We start from the raw sequence: 15,306 nt of genomic DNA, 5'->3' as shown, positions 1-15,306 counted from the left end.
ATGGAATCTACAACTCCCCGAATGCTATTTACCACAATACTGACACTCCGTTCTGTCTCGACGATCATTTCTAACACTGGCGACCGAAGTGACTCGTGCACTCACAAGGGGTCGATCGCGATCTCGTCTAGAAAAACCCGAAGTGTCTCTAGACCGGCCTAAGTCATCTCTAAATTTCTTCGATGACTATTGGAAGGGCTTCCCCGAAGACCTCTTACGAAACTCTTTTGCTCCCACCTCAGCTTTTCTTTTCTCCATATTGAGCTCCTCGGCTTTGCAAGCTCGCTCGACAATTACCACAAATTCTCGGATTTCCAAAATGCCAACATACAGCTTTATATCATCATTCAGCCCATCCTCGAAATGTTTACACATCACGGCTTCTGAAGATATACATTCTCGAGCGTACCTGTGACAGCCCTAAAGTGACCCTAGTCGGAAAGCGGTTTCGGGACCGCTAAACTGAGTCACCAAATTATTTGAATGTGATATTTATTGTCTAAAATATGTGATTATGAAGGTGTGAAAGTTTTAGGCTTCAATTTAGTAAATTGCATGTGAATTTAGTCAAAAGGACTTATGGGTGACATTTTTGAAATGTGATAGGCTAATCTACAAGGACCTAATAGTGCATGTAATCAAAAGGGAGGACTTGCATGTCAATTTTTCCCCCCTAATATGTAGTGGCCGGCCATGAGCATGGGTGGGCAAGATGTTATGGCTAAAAACATGTCATAAACATGTTGGGGTAGTGCATTATGTAAGGATTAATAAAATAAAGAGCATGGGCAATAAAATATTAGTGTTAGTAGGATGAGAAACAAAAAGAAAAGAAAAGAAAGGATGTGTGTGATTGTCCCCCCCATTGCCGTGAGTTGAAGGAAAGAAAAACAAAAAAAAAGTGTTCATCCTTTGGTTCATCCTTGGCCGAAAATTTTAAGGAGGAAGGAAGAAGAAAGGTTGAAGAGGTTCGGCCATGCATGTAACTAGGCTAAGGTATGTTTGATGATGTTCCATGAGATGCATGCATGTTTTAGTTGTTAGCTTGAGTTCTACCTAGCCCATGGTCTAAATCTTGCTATGTGATGGAAATGACACTCGGCCATGGATGCATCATTCTTGCTTGGTGTTGATGTTGTGTTGGTGAGATATCAAGTTATTTTTGTGACCAAGTTGAGATTTGAATTTTTGAAATGAGTAAGGATTTCGGCTATGGTAAATATAAGGGTAAATGGTGTCTTGATGCATTCGGCCATGGTAGAAAGTAGATGTGAAATGGTAGTAAGATAAAATGCAAAATGTTAGTATTTGATTACTAGTGTATAAATGCGTATTAGCCGAGTTTTGAATTTGAAACGAAACGGTATATAACCAATACAAGTAACCATACTTGTGGGAAGTATTAAGCATATAATTGGCCTCAACATATACATGCATACTCGGCCACATGAGAAGATTAGTGTTGCATGCATTCAGTTAGAGGCAAGCATATTGATGCCTTTATCTTGGTTAGGACAATCGGCTAAAAGGGAGTGTGGGTTAATATGTTGAGTTGATGCATGATTTCACATGTATGTGACTTTAATGTCTAATGTATAAATATGGGCTAAGTGCCGTGTGTTCCTCTTTTCGATGCTCAAATGATTAAATAAATTTATTTGTTTAATTAAGCTCAAGAGCAAAGGGGATCTAAATCCGATAAAGGGAAGGAAAAAGTGGTCGAATAGCCATCGAAATCGTTCGACAACATCCGAGGTAAGTTCTTGAGTAATAGAGCTTAAATTATGATTTGATTAGATCATGTTTTAAGCAAATCAAAATCATGCTTTTTGTGTGTGGCTATTGAGCCGAAATTGCAAGAGTAATAAGTGTCTTGTGTTTGAGTTTTGCTAATGAAAATGAAATACGAATGTGTCATGATTTATTGTTAAATGTGCATGGTTATTCGAATGATGTCCGGGCTAAGTCCCGAAGGCTTTGTGCTAAGTGACCATATCCGGACTAAGATCCGAAGGCATTTGTGCGAGTTACTAATTCCGGGCTAAGCCCGAAGGCATTGGTGCGAGTTACTAAATCCGGGTTAAGTCCTAAAGGCATTTGGGCGAGTTACTATAACCGGGCTATGTCCCGAAGGCATTTGAACGAGTAGCTATATCCGGTTAAATTCCGGAGGTACGTGATTCGGGAATGAACGATCTTGCTGTAAAAATTTCAGTTAATACGCTTGTAACATCCCAACATTGAGGTATGTTTCGTATGTGCTTTGAATTAGTTGAGCCCTTACAAATAAGTATTCGCTCAGTTGATAAATGAGCTACCGGCCTTTGGCTAAGTTAATCTTTGTGTATGAATATAAGGGTTGGTAATGTGAAGTAAGTATGATATTGAAAATTTGTGCATATGAAATTATCTGTTTAGCTACATGAATGCTATACTTTGGTTGTGTCTAAATTCTTTGCTCAAAACTTACTAAGCATTTAATGCTTACTCTGTTTCTTTGATTCTCTGTTTCATAGATTTCGGTTCTTCAGCTATCGGACTCGGGATTTTGAAGTCGAAGTCGCCCACACTATCAAAGCCCCCTTTTGGTACAATTTTGGTTGAACTTTGAAATGGCATGTATAGGACTACCCTTTTGTTGTTGGTCATGTACCCTTCGGTTTTGTGTAATTTTGGATAGCCATGCGAAAATGGCTTAAATATACTTTGATCATAGCATTATAATTGTTTTGTATGTTGTCCGTCGAGAGGTATGGAAATGTTGGTAACGGTTAGCCATGGGAAGGGTTATCCTTGATCACTTTTGGAATATGTATGACAAACTCTAGTTGATCCATGGAGGATCATGAAATAGGTAAAGTTTACCTTAAAAAAAACAGATGCTGGCAGCAGCAGTGATGTGGATGTGAAAAATCACTACAAATAGTAGGAATGGAATTAAATAGTGAATAACTTATGTAAACTAACCTTGATGAATCTATTTTCATAGGAAAGTAACGAAACGATCATATGGACAGTATGTTAAGAGATATTCAGGTTCTCGTGAGACAGGGCCAGAACGGTTTCTGGATTCCCTGTTGCGACTTTGGAAATTCATTATAAATTAAAAAGAGATACTTAGAAGTCATGCCATATATGAATAGATTCCTTTTTGAGTCTAGTTTCTATAGAAACAAACGACATCAGTATTGAAGCCCTGTACAGGGAGATATCCAAGTCGTAATGTGCAAAGGTCAGTGTAGTCGATCCCTGTAACATGGGAGATTTTGACAAATAAACTGTACTAATTGGCCCCACCAAAAATTCTAGAAAAAAATTTGTAGATGCATATATGAGTCTAGTTTCAGGGAAAAATCACAAAGCTGATTTTCGAGTTGTGAAACTCAAGATATTATTTTTAAGGTGACAGTGACGTAGTTAGCCAGCTTGCCTGGAAAATTTAAAATGGATTGTGCAAAGAAGTGATTTAAGTCTGCAAACCCCTCGTGTCCGACTCCGGCGACGGACTCGGGTGCGGGGTGTTACAATTTTATTGGTATCAGAGCTACGGTTTAGTCGATTCTAGGACTACCGTAATGCGTTGGGTCTAGCTATACATGCCATTTTATGTGATTATTTGATAGTGTGGTGATTTCTGACATTTGCAAATGTGTTTATTTATAGTAATGGATCCCGATCCCGACTGAGCGGTAGCTGATGATCTTGAGAGTGTAGCGCCTGCTCCCGCACAAGGGACAGTGTCGGCGGACTCTCAACCTAATGCTAGTAACCCGAATGATGAAGCTAGACAAGCTTTCTATAGCGTAATGAATGATTGGTTCAACCAATACATTCGAACTAATACGGCTGTTCCACAACCTCCATTCCCGACTAATGCCACCCCCGCACCTACAATACCTCCGGCAACTGACCAAATAAGGTCAAATAAGCCCCCAGTTGACAGAATCCGAAAACACGGGGCTACTGAATTTAAAGCTACGGACAGCGATGATGCCGAGCAAGCTAAATTTTGGTTGGACAACACTATCCGGGTACTCGACGAGCTATCTTGCACACCCGATCAGTGCCTAAAGTGTACTATCTCCTTGCTACGTGATTCTGCCTACTATTGGTGGAATACGTTGACTTCTGTTGTGTCTAGAGAGCAAGTAACTTGGGAGTTTTTCCAAACTGAGTTTCAAAAGAAGTATATCAGTCAGAGATTCATTGACCAAAAACGGAAGGAATTTCTTGAACTCAAACAAGGTTCCACGTCGGTTATCGACTATGAACGAAAATTTGTGAGGCTTAGCCGGTACGCACGAGAATGCATTTCCTCAGAAGCCGTAATGTGTAAACGTTTCGAGGATGGGCTGAATGACGATATAAAACTGTATGTAGGCATTTTGGAAATCCGAGAATTTGTGGCACTTGTCGAGCGAGCTTGCAAGGCCGAGGAGCTCAGTATGGAGAAAAGAAAAGCTAAGGTGGGAGCAAAGGAGTTTCGTAAGAGGTCTTCGGGGAAGCCCTTCCCACAGTCATCGAAGAAATTTAGAGATGGCTTAGGCCGATCTAGAGACACTTCAGGCTTTTCTAGACGAGATCGTGATCGACCCCCTGTGGGTGCACGAGTCACTTCGGTCGCTAGTGTTGGAAATGATCGTCGGGATAGAGCGGAGTGCCAGTATTGTCGTAAATGACATTCGGGGAGTTGTAGATTCCATGATCGCTCCAGTTACAAGTGCGGATCAGTTGACCACTTCATTAAAGATTGCCCGAGGTTGTCTGAACAGAATATAAATCAAAGCGGGAAACCGGGTGCTACCACTGCTCGAGGTAGACCATCCAGAAATACGGGCAATGCTAGTGGTGGTCAGAGAGGATCCAGAGATGCTACGACCAGATCTGAGGCTCGTGCTCCTGCTAGGGCTTATGCTATACGCGCACGCGAGGATGCTTCCTCGCCAGATGTTATTACCGGTACTTTTACTCTCTTTGATACTAATGTGATTGCTTTGATTGACCCTGGTTCTACTCATTCTTATATATGCAAAACCTTAGCATCCAGTAAGACTTTACCTATTGAGTCTACTGAGTTCGTAATTCGGGTGTCAAATCCCTTGGGTCGTTACGTGCTTGTCGACAAAGTGTGTAAGAAATGCCCCCTAGTAATTCGAGATTCCTGTTTTCCGGCGGACTTGATGCTTTTGCCGTTTGATGAATTTGATGTTATTCTTGGTATGGATTGGTTGACCGTGCATGATGCGGTTGTGAATTGCAAAAGCAAGACTATTGATTTGAGGTGCGCAAATAACGAGATAATTCGAGTTGAGTCTACGGACTTAAAGGGGTTGCCAGCTGTAATATCAGCAATGTTGGCCCAGAAATATGTAAGAAAAGGGTGCGAAGCATACCTTGCGTATGTACTTGATGACAAAGAATTAGAAAAGAAACCTGAATCTATGCTGGTGGTTTGTGAATACCCAGATGTTTTTCCTGAAGAATTACCGGGTTTACCACCTGTTCGGGAGGTAGAGTTTGGTATTGAGCTTGTACCTGGAACTACGCCAATTTCGATAGCTCCGTATCGTATGGCACCAACCGAGTTAAAAGAATTGAAAGCTCAGTTGCAAGAGTTGACTGATAGAGGTTTCGCTCGACCAAGTTTCTCACCTTGGGGTGCACCAGTATTGTTCGTGAAAAAGAAGGACGGAACCATGAGGTTGTGCATTGACTATCGTCGGCTGAATAAAGTGACGATAAAGAATAAATATTCGTTACCGCGTATTGATGATTTGTTTGATCAACTAAAGGGAGCCTCAGTGTTTTCAAAGATAGATTTAAGATCGGGTTATTATCAGTTGCGAATTCGAGATTCGGATATACCCAAAACTGCTTTCAGAACGAGATACGGCCACTACGAGTTCTTAGTGATGCCGTTTGGGCTCACTAATGCCCCTACGGTATTTATGGATTTGATGAATTGGATCTTCAGACAGTATTTGGACCGGTTCGTAGTTGTGTTTATTGATGACATCTTGGTCTATTCAAGAGATGAGACCGAACATGCTGAGCACCTGAGATTAGTGTTGCAAATTTTACGGGATAAGCAGTTATATGCTAAGTTCAGTAAGTGTGAGTTCTGGTTAAGTGAGGTTAGCTTCTTGGGCCACGTGGTATCCGCATCGGGTATTCGAGTTGACCCGAACAAAATTTCAGCCATACTTAACTGGAAGCCTCCGAGAAATATTACTGAGGTTCGGAGCTTTTTGGGACTTGCCGGTTACTACCGACGGTTTGTAAAAGGTTTCTCGATGATAGCCACACCCATGACGAAGCTACTTCAAAAAGATGTTAAGTTCGAATGGACGGAAAAATGTCAGAAAAGTTTTGATCAACTGAAAACTTATTTGACCGAAGCTCCAATTCTAGTGCAGCCCGAATCAGGCAAAGAGTTTGTCATTTATAGTGATGCGTCCCTACTTGGGTTAGGTTGCGTATTGATGCAAGAAGGTCGAGTTGTGGCCTATGCGTCGAGACAATTAAAGCCACATGAGAAAAATTATCCGACCCATGATCTCGAACTAGCTACCATCGTATTCGCTTTAAAAATATGGCGACATTACTTATTTGGTGAAAAGTGCCATGTATTTTCGGATCACAAAAGTCTCAAATATTTGATGACTCAAAGAGACTTAAATCTGCGACAAAGACGTTGGCTTGAGTTGTTGAAAGATTATGAGCTTGTCATTGATTACCACCCGGGAAAGGCTAATGTGGTTGCGGATGCCTTAAGCCGGAAATCACTATTTGCTTTACGAGCGATGAATGTACACTTGTCTGTTCTACCAGACAATGTGTTAGTAGCTGAATTAAAGGCCAAACCATTATTGATTCATCAAATTCGTGAAGCTCAGAAAGTCGACGATGAATTGGTTGCAAAACGGGCTGAATGTGTTCCGAATATGGAATCCGAATTTCAAATTGATGATGACGATTGTTTGAGGTTCAGAAGTCGGTTGTGTGTTCCAAGAAATTCAGAACTCATTTCGATGATTCTGAACGAAGCCCATTGTAGCCGAATGTCAATTCACCCGGGGAGTACGAAAATGTACAACGATCTGAGACGCCAGTTTTGGTGGCATGGTATGAAATGAGACATTTTCGATTTTGTTTCGAAATGTTTAATATGTTAGCAAGTAAAGGCGGAACATCAAGTGCCTACGGGTTTACTCCAGCCAATCATGGTACCTGAATGGAAATGGGATCGAGTCACGATGGATTTCGTATCTGGGTTGCCAGTATCGGCAAGTAAGAAAGATGCGATTTGGGTTGTTGTGGATAGACTGACTAAGTCGGCTCACTTTATCCCCGAACGTACGGATTTTTCATTGGATAAACTAGCTAAAATGTATATTTCTCAGATTGTGAGATTACACGGGGTACCTATTTCTATCGTGTCGGATAGAGATCCGAGATTCACCTTGCGATTTTGGAAGAAATTGCAAGAAGCTTTGGGTACCAAGCTGCATTTTAGTACCGCTTTTCATCCACAAACCGATGGTCAATCCGAGCGGATAATTCAGATACTTAAGGATATGTTGAGATGTTGCATCCTTGAGTTTAGTGGTTCATGGGAACGGTATTTACCTTTGATTGAATTCGCTTACAACAATAGTTTTCAATCAAGTATTAAGATGGCACCTTACGAGGCTTTGTACGGGCGTAAATGCCGTACACCATTGTTTTGGACCGAGCTCGGTGAAAGTAAAATTTTCGGAGTAGATTTGATTAAAGATGCTGAACAGAAAGTAAGAACAATTTGTGAAAGTCTGAAGGCAGCATCAGATCTTCAGAAGTCGTATGCGGATTTAAAACGAAGAGATATTGAGTATCAAGTGGGAGACAAAGTGTTTCTTAAGGTCTCGCCTTGGAAAAAGATACTCAGATTTGGCCGTAAGGGCAAATTGAGTCCGAGACTCATTGGGCCGTATGAGATCTCCGAACGAGTTGGCCCAGTTGCATATAGGTTGCTTTTACCCCCTGAACTCGAAAGAATCCACAACGTTTTTCATGTTTCGATACTTCGACGTTACAGATCCGATCCTTCGCATGTAATAAACCCCTCCGAGGTCGAAATTCAAGCCGATATGAGTTATGAGGAAGAACCGATTCGTATCCTAGCTCGTGAAGTGAAAGAGTTGCGAAACAAAAGGGTTCCGATAGTGAAAGTGTTATGGCTCAAACACGGGATCGAAGAAGCTACTTGGGAACCCGAGAACTCTATGAAAGAACGATACCCAAACTTATTTACCGGTAAGATTTTCGGGGACGAAAATTTCTTAAGTGGGGGAGAGTTGTGACAGCCCTAAAGTGACCCTAGTCGGAAAGCGGTTTCGGGATCGCTAAACCGAGTCACCAAATTATTTGAATGTGATATTTATTGTCTAAAATATGTGATTATGAAGGTGTGAAAGTTTTAGGCTTCGATTTAGTAAATTGCATGTGAATTTAGTCGAAAGGACTTATGGGTGACATTTTTGAAATGTGATAGGCTAATCTACAAGGACCTAATAGTGCATGTAATCAAAAGGGAGGACTTGCATGTCAATTTTTCCCCCCTAATATGTAGTGGCCGGCCATGAGCATGAGTGGACAAGATGTTATGGCTAAAAACATGTCATAAACATGTTGGGGTAGTGCATTATGTAAGGATTAATAAAATAAAGAGCATGGGCAATAAAATATTAGTGTTAGTAGGATGAGAAACAAAAAAAAATAGAAAAGAAAGGATGTGTGTGATTGTCCCCCCCATTGCCGTGAGTTGAAGGAAAGAAAAACAAAAAAAAAGTGTTCATCCTTTGGTTCATCCTTGGCCGAAAATTTTAAGGAGGAAGGAAGAAGAAAGGTTGAAGAGGTTCGGCCATGCATGTAACTAGGCTAAGGTATGTTTGATGATGTTCCATGAGATGCATGCATGTTTTAGTTGTTAGCTTGAGTTCTACCTAGCCCATGGTCTAAATCTTGCTATGTGATGGAAATGACACTCGGCCATGGATGCATCATTCTTGCTTGGTGTTGATGTTGTGTTGGTGAGATATCAAGTTATTTTTGTGACCAAGTTGAGATTTGAATTTTTGGAATGAGTAAGGTTTTCGGCTATGGTAAATATAAGGGTAAATGGTGTCTTGATGCATTCGGCCATGGTAGAAAGTAGATGTGAAATGGTAGTAAGATAAAATGCAAAATGTTAGTATTTGATTACTAGTGTATAAATGCGTATTAGCCGAGTTTTTAATTTGAAACGAAACGGTATATAACCAATACAAGTAACCATACTTGTGGGAAGTATTAAGCATATAATTGGCCTCAACATATACATGCATACTCGGCCACATGAGAAGATTAATGTTGCATGCATTCGGTTAGAGGCAAGCATATTGATGCCTTTATCTTGGTTAGGACAATCGGCTAAAAGGGAGTGTGGGTTAATATGTTGAGTTGATGCATGATTTCACATGTATGTGACTTTAATGTCTAATGTATAAATATGGGCTAAGTGCCTTGTGTTCCTCTTTTCAATGCTCAAATGATTAAATCAATTTATTTGTTTAATTAAGTTTAAGAGCAAAGGGGATCTAAATCCGATAAAGGGAAGGAAAGAGTGGTCGAATAGCCATCGAAATCGTTCGACAACATCCGAGGTAAGTTCTTGAGTAATAGAGCTTAAATTATGATTTGATTAGATCATGTTTTAAGCAAATCAAAATCATGCTTTTTGTGTGTGGCTATTGAGCCGAAATTGCAAGAGTAATAAGTGTCTTGTGTTTGAGTTTTGCTAATGAAAATGAAATACGAATGTGTCATGATTTATTGTTAAATGTGCATGGTTATTCGAATGATGTCCGGGCTAAGTCCCGAAGGCTTTGTGCTAAGTGACCATATCCGGACTAAGATCCGAAGGCATTTGTGCGAGTTACTAATTCCGGGCTAAGCCCGAAGGCATTGGTGCGAGTTACTAAATCCGGGTTAAGTCCCGAAGGCATTTGTGCGAGTTACTATAACCGAGCTATGTCCCGAAGGCATTTGAACGAGTAGCTATATCCGGTTAAATTCCGGAGGTACGTGATTCGGGAATGAACGATCTTGCTGTAAAAATTTCAGTTAATACGCTTGTAACATCCCAACATTGAGGTATGTTTCGTATGTGCTTTGAATTAGTTGAGCCCTTACAAATAAGTATTCGCTCAGTTGATAAATGAGCTACCGGCCTTTGGCTAAGTTAATCTTTGTGTATGAATATAAGGGTTGGTAATGTGAAGTAAGTATGATATTGAAAATTTGTGCATATGAAATTATCTGTTTAGCTACATGAATGCTATACTTTGGTTGTGTCTAAATTCTTTGCTCAAAACTTACTAAGCATTTAATGCTTACTCCATTTCTTTGATTCTCTGTTTCATAGATTTTGGTTCTTCAGCTATCGGACTCGGGATTTTGAAGTCGAAGTCGCCCACACTATCAAAGCCCCCTTTTGGTACAATTTTGGTTGAACTTTGAAATGGCATGTATAGGACTACCCTTTTGTTGTTGGTCATGTACCCTTCGGTTTTGTGTAAATTTGGATAGCCATGCGAAAATGGCTTAAATATACTTTGATCATAGCATTATAATCGTTTTGTATGTTGTCCGTCGAGAGGTATGGAAATGTTGGTAACGGTTAGCCATGGGAAGGGTTATTCTTGATCACTTTTGGAATATGTATGACAAACTCTAGTTGATCCATGGAGGATCATGAAATAGGTAAAGTTTACCTTAAACAAAACAGATGCTGGCAGCAGCAGTGATGTGGATGTGAAAAATCACTAAAAATAGTAGGAATGGAATTAAATAGTGAATAAATTATTTAAGCGAACCTTGATGAATCTATTTTCATAGGAAAGTAACGAAACGATCATATGGACAGTATGTTAAGAGAAATTCAGGTTCTTGTGAGACAGGTCCAGAACGGTTTCTGGATTCCCTGTTCCGACTTTGGAAATTCATTATAAATTAACCAGAGATAATTAGAAGTCATGCCATATATGAATAGATTCCTTTTTGAGTCTAGTTTCTATAGAAACAAACGACATCAGTATTGAAGCCTTGTACAAGGAGATATCCAAGTCGTAATGTGCAAAGGTCAGTGTAGTTGATCCCTGTAACATGGGAGACTTTGACTAATAAACTGTACTAATTGGCCTGGCCAAAAATTCTAGAAAAAATTTGTAGATGCATATATGAGTCTAGTTTCAGGAAAAATCACGAAGCTGATTTTCGAGTTGTGAAACTCAAGATATGATTTTTAAGGTGACAGTGATGCAGTTAGCCAGCTTGCCTGGAAAATTTAAAATGGATTGTGCAAAGAAGTGATTTAAGTCTGCAAACCCCTCGTGTCCGACTCCGGCGATGGACTCGGGTACGGGGTGTTACAGTACCGGCTAAGCCTTACAAACATTCGTTCATAGTCGGTAACAGACATGGAACCTTGTTTAAGTTCAAGAAATTCCTTCCGTTTTTGATCCATTAATCTCTGACTGATATACTTTTTTCGAAACTCGGTTTGGAAAAACTCCCAAGTTACTTGCTCTCTGGGCACAACAGAAGTCAACGTATTCCACCAATAGTAGGCAAAATCACGTAGCAAGGAGATAGTACACTTTAGGCACTCATCGGGTGTGCAAGATAGCTCATCGAGTACCCGAATAGTATTGTCCAACCAAAATTCAGCTTGCTCGGCATCATCGCTATCCGTAGCTTTAAATTCAGTAGCCCCATGTTTTTGGATTCTGTCAACTGGGGGCTTATTTGACCTTATTTGGTCAGTTGCCAGAGGTATTGTAGGTGCGGGGGTGGTATTAGTCAGGAATGGAGGTTGTGGAACAACCGTATTAGTTCGAATGTATTGGTTGAACCAATCATTCATCACGCTATAAAAAGCTTGTCTAGCTTCATCGTTCGGATTACTAGCAATAGGTTGAGAGTCCGCCAATGCTGTCCCTTGCGCGGGAGCAGGCGCTACACTCTCAAGATCATCAGCTACCGCTCGGTTGGGATCGGGATCCATTACTATAAATAAACACATTTTCAATTGTCAGAAATCACCAAACTATCAAATAATCGCATAATGGCATGTATAGCTAGACCCAAACGTATTACGGTAGTCATAGAATCGACTAAACCGTAGCTCTGATACCAATAAAATTGTAACACCCCGTACCCGAGACCGTTTCCGGAGTTGAACACGAGGTATTTACGGACTTATTTCATTTATTGTCACAGTCCATTTTAAAAATTTCCAGACAAGCTGGCTAACTGCGTCACTGTTACCTTAAAAATCATATCTTGAGTTCCAAAATTCGAAAACCAGTTTCATAAATTTTACCTGAAACTAGACTCATATATCCATCTACAATATTTTTTTCTAGAATTTTTGGTCGAGCCAATTAGTACAGTTTATTAGTTAAAGTCTCCCCTGTTTCAGGGTTCGACTGCTCTGACCTTCATGCATTACGACTTATAAATCTTCCTGTACAGGGCTTCATTACTGAAGCCGTTTGTTTCTAACGAAACTATACTCGAAAATAAATCTATAAATATATGGCATGACCTCTAATTATCTCTGGTTAATTTATAGTGAATTTCCAAAGTCAGATCAGGGGATCCAGAAATCGCTCTAGCCCTGTTCCACGAAAACTTAAATATCTCTTAAAATACGACTCATATGTTCGTTTCGTTTCTTCCATATGAAAGTAAATTCATCAAGGTTAGGTTACATAATTTATTCACTATTTAATTCCATTCCTACTATTTTTAGTGATTTTTCTAATCCACACCACTGCTGCTGTCAGCATCTGTTTTTAAGGTAAACTTTACCTATTTCATGGTTTTCCATGAATCAACTAGAATTTGTCATACAAAGCACCAAAATGATCATGATTAACCATTCCAATGGCCAATCATTGCCAAGCATATCCACACCTCTCATTAACCATATACATACAAAATGATTATAACACTATGCTCAAAATATATAAGCCATTTTCGCATGGCTATCCAAATATATACAACACCAAGGTACTTGACTAACAACAAAAGGGTAGTCCTATACATGCCATTTTCAGAGTTCAACCAAAAGTGTACCAAAAGGGCTTTGATAGTGTGGACGACTTCGACTTCGACAATCCCGAGTCCGATAGCTGACGAACCAAAATCTATAAAACAGAGAATCAAAGAAACGGAGTAAGCATTTAATGCTTAGTAAGTTTTGAGCAATGAAATTAGGCACAATTGAAGTATAGCATTCATATGACTAAACGGATAATTTCATATACACACATTCTCAAAATCATACCTACTTCACATTACCAACCCTTATACTCATACATAAGAAATCAACTTAACCAAAAGCCGGAAGCTCATTAATCGACTAAGCGAATACTATTTAAAAGGAATCAATTAGTTCAATGCATATATGAAACATACCTTATCGTTGGGATTTTACGAGCATATCAATTGAAATTATTACAGCAAGATCGCTCATTCCCAAACCAAGTACCTTCGGGATTTAACCGGATATAGCTACTCGCTCAAATGCCTTCGGGACTTAGCCCGGATATAGTAGCTCGCACAAATGCCTTCGGGACTTAGCCCGGATATAGTAACTCGCACAAATGCCTTCGGGACTTATCCCGGAATTAGTCACTAGCACAAATGCCTTCGGGACTTAGCCCGGAATTAGTCACTAGCATAAATGCCTTCGTTATCATCCGAATATTCATGAACATATCAGTAAATCATGACACATCTTTATTTCATTTTCATAACTAGAATTCAAACACAAATCAATTATTAAGCATTCCCATTTTCGGCTCAATAGCCACATACAAACTGCATGTTTTGGTGTGCTTTGTGACATGATCTCTATGCACATACGGCTACCCATCATACGTATAGACTAATTAACTCAACATATAATTCAATAGAATCATTATATCACCGTATATTTGTTATGATTATACGTCATGACTTAATCAAATTGTAAACTAAGTTTCATTACTCGAAAACTTACCTCGATGTTGTCGAATGATTTCGACGGCTATTCGATCACTTTTTCCTTCCCTTTATCGGATTTAGTTCCCCTTTGCTCTTGAGCTTAATTTAACAAATAAATTGATTTAATCAGTTGAACATCAAAAAGAGAAACTCAAGGTACTTAACCCATATATACATTAGACATTAGAGTCACATATATATGAAATCATGATTCAACTCAACATATTAGCCCACACTCTCTTTTAGTCGATTATCTAAGCCAAGATAAAAGCATCAATATGCTTTCCTCTAACCGAATACATGCAACATCAATCTACCTCATGTGGCTGAATATGCATGTCTATGTTGAGGCCGATTGTATATTTAATACATTCTACGAATATGGTTACTTGTATTGACTAAATACCATTTTGTTTCAAGTTCAAAACTCGGCTAATACCCATATATACACTAGCAATCAAATATTAACATTTGTACTTCACCTTAATAGCTAGCTTAGCAAACCTTAATTTAACATATAATTGTTCATAACACAATTAAAGCATCCTCTCCATTCCATCAATTCAAAACACATACATTAACCTAATATCAATTAACTAAGCACTTTAACAATTTTTTCTTTAACTACACACATTCGGCAATGACAAAGACAATTTAACAAACCTTAAATTCAACTTATAACAACATATACTCAATATTCAAAGCATTTAACATCACTTCATCATGCTTTTACATCATGGCCGAATGCTCCTTTTAACCCATTTACCCTCACAAAGCATGAATTTCATCATCCAACTTACAAGCTTACAATCCCATGAATTTTAACCTCATAATATCTATCCAACTCTCACTCATTAGCTTCTATCATCAATCTCCAACAACACTAAATAAAAATATACTTCGTGGGTCTAAGGTAGAACCAAGAAAGGAACTCATAAATATCAAGATGTAAGCAACTACCATTATTCATCTAGATTTAGCATGAAACAACAACCATCACCCTTATTAATCTCCATAGCCGAAAACCTTACTCATTCCACACTCAAAATTTCAACATGGGTTACAAAAATAACTTGATATCTCACTCCATATCAACTAAAATTTCAAGAACTAGTATAAACTTTCTTACCTTAATATTGACCTAGGATAACCGAATGCTTCACTCCCTTCTTCCTCTTTTCATTTCGGCCAAGAAGAACCGATTTCTTCTTTTCTTTCTTCCTCAAGTCACGG

The sequence above is a fragment of the Gossypium hirsutum genome, chromosome A04 (genome assembly GCF_007990345.1).
Source record: "Gossypium hirsutum isolate 1008001.06 chromosome A04, Gossypium_hirsutum_v2.1, whole genome shotgun sequence".
NCBI classification, from domain to species: Eukaryota; Viridiplantae; Streptophyta; class Magnoliopsida; order Malvales; family Malvaceae; genus Gossypium; species Gossypium hirsutum.
The sequence above is the reverse complement of the archived record's forward strand: the minus strand, read 5'-3'. Positions refer to the sequence as shown.